This window comes from Falco punctatus (assembly GCF_963210335.1).
Source record: "Falco punctatus genome assembly, chromosome: 9".
Classification (NCBI taxonomy): Eukaryota; Metazoa; Chordata; class Aves; order Falconiformes; family Falconidae; genus Falco; species Falco punctatus.
The window spans coordinates 6141602-6144086 of record NC_137589.1 but is presented as its reverse complement, the minus strand read 5'-3'; the positions used below and the strand labels follow the sequence as shown (position 1 = coordinate 6144086).

Here is a 2485-nt window from a genome sequence, read left to right as displayed (position 1 = left end):
CTGCAATCAAAGAAGCCATGTAGAAAAGTGTTATTTGGGAAAACTACTACTTGTTTTCTGAATCTGACAGAAAAGTGAAAAAAAAAATCTAAAATTTTCGAGCTTTCAACATATCTTTGAAAGAGCCAAATGCTTAGTACTAGGAGGGATTGTTACTCTGTTCACTGTAATTGAGTGCAAAGACCTGACTCAACAAAATACAGAAGTCAGTAAGGAAATGGCTTATCTGCTCAAAATACTGTGAAAAATTCAATGGGAAGACAATGCTGGGTATTTTAAAATACTTACTATAAAAAATAAGCGCATGAGAAAGATGCACAGTAAATGATAAGGAAGACATTTAGGTCATCTTTTTACAGAATCAAAAGCAGAATTGTGTGTAGCTGGCGGTCACTTTTGGTAAACATGTTTGATTGCTCAATATTGGGGAATCTTCGCTAATTTTCTGTTTGGAGACAGTAGAAATAAAAAAAATGCACTGCCGGCTTTTTTAGTGATGCTAGAGCCTTAAAGCTGCTTTTTAACACAGATGGTACAGAGGTGGAATAGAGTCTCATATTTCTTTCTAATAATAACAACTATCATTCGTAGGGAATTGTATTTCCCAGGGTACTTATCTGTTTCTCATATACACACATTTACATATATATACATTTATATTTTTAAAAAACCCAAATATTTATGTATCTAAAAAAGACCATTTATGACAGAGTGTCAATGATCTCCTTTAGCAGGCTTCTTGGGGGTTGCATGCCTCGCTTCAGGACAGAGTGTGTGGTGCACTGCCTCAGGGATTTATTTCAACTTGCATGGCAATCTACTGTGAAATTATGATTTTTCAGTGCTAAGTGGCTGTTCCTGGCAGGAAATGTGGTTTATGAATGCTAATGATATATGATTGGAGCCCGTCTCACAGCTCTGTTCCCTCCACTGCAGAAAAAGGTTCATCAGCTCTGTGCCAGCACCGCACACCTTCCCTGCTCTGCACCACAGGTTTTGGAGAAAGTCCCAGTGCCTGTGTAGGATTAGCCTTGGGAGCAGCCATCTACCGAGCCTTCTGAGGCAGAAATTGCCCCCCCCTCCCCCCCCGCTCCCCCAAATACATCAGTGCAGCAGGGTCTCTGCCACTCCCCGTGGGTTTCTTTTTGCAACAGCAAGGTGCGTGGAGGCAGCAGGAAGGGAAAGGGGGAGCAGCCAAGCTGGGTTTGTGGCTCTCCTTTGCCGGAAAGCAGCATGGCAGCGGGTGATGTTGCTGGAGTCTCCTCACCTCTCCCAGGACAGCCATCGCAGGCAGACAGACATGCATGCAGGAGGGATCCTGTATTAGCACTGCATGTATGCAAGCTGTTGTGTGGCTCACCTGCGGCCAGGAGAAGCCTGGGATGCCAAGTCAAACCTAGGAGAGGGGATCAGCACCAAAAAAAGTTGAGTAAAGGGAATCTAATCATCTCTGCTTCCACCCCAGGCAGAAAACCTGCCATGATATACAGAGATCTAGGACCGTTAAGATCCTACCTGAAAAGGGATGTGCACCTGAAAAGTGAAAGGACCAAAGGCACCAAATTTGTCTAGTTCTCTACCTCCGGAGTCTCTTATCTGCAGCCAAAGTGATGCCAGCAGACTACAACTATATACCAGGTGAACAGGTAAAAACTTGGGAGCATGATAGGAAGACCTTGTCCTTAGATGCCAGTGATGTTACATTTGGCTGGGATCAGCTATCATCTGCCATGCCCAGGCACTTATGAGTGCACCCTCAGGGGAAAAAGAAAAAAACAGCCAGCACTTGTGAATTAAGCCAAGAAGGAGGGAAATGTAAGAAAATAATCAAACCCTGGCAGCATCCTTTGGCTAAAGCTGTGTTCAGTCTAATACTATTGATTTTTCATAAATATGTCATATACTTCTTAACCTTATCTTACAAAGTTTACCTGGGCTTTGACTGTGTATTTAGTAACTCTTGGATATAAAGAGAAAAGAGATATCTGTTTTTCTTTCCCTTTCTTTGATTTTTTGGGGTTTTTTTTTACTGAATTATTAAAATAGAGTTAACCCTTAGGAATACTTGTGGAAAATGGGATTCATGTTGAACCGTATCACATCTACAGATCTTCCCAGGGGACATTAACATTCAGTGTGGTAATCCTTTATTTTCTAGCGAGTGCAACAAAATTTTCTTGTAAACTAGTGGGCCAGACTAATCAGTGGGGCCACGTCAGAAGCACTGGTGTGGGAGGATCAGAAATCAGGGTGCCATGGTATTGCAAATGTGTCACGTAACCTCCAGCACAGAGAGGTGAAGGTGGGTCTGTGCTACATCCTGCACTCCCTGATCCTCAGGGCTGACGCCCAGTCCCAAAGGCAGTGTATAGCAATCTTTCAACTTCACTTTGACTTGTAACAATACCTGAAAGCATTAAGTGGATCACTGATGCGTGGCACATCCCAGGTACCTCTCTCCACCCAGAACATCCCTCCTCCTCGT

At 43.2% G+C, this 2485-nt stretch overlaps 1 long non-coding RNA gene across 1 annotated transcript in view; it reads right to left on the bottom strand.

Moving 5' to 3' along the window:
- The window catches only part of LOC308069799, a 53964-nt gene extending 51909 nt beyond the window's left edge, over positions 1-2055 (bottom strand). Inside the window, exon 1 of the long non-coding RNA XR_013930518.1 lies at positions 1268-2055. This is a non-coding gene — a long non-coding RNA (uncharacterized lncRNA). The remainder of the gene's footprint in view (positions 1-1267) is intronic.
- Between the last annotated feature and the right edge of the window lie 430 nt (positions 2056-2485).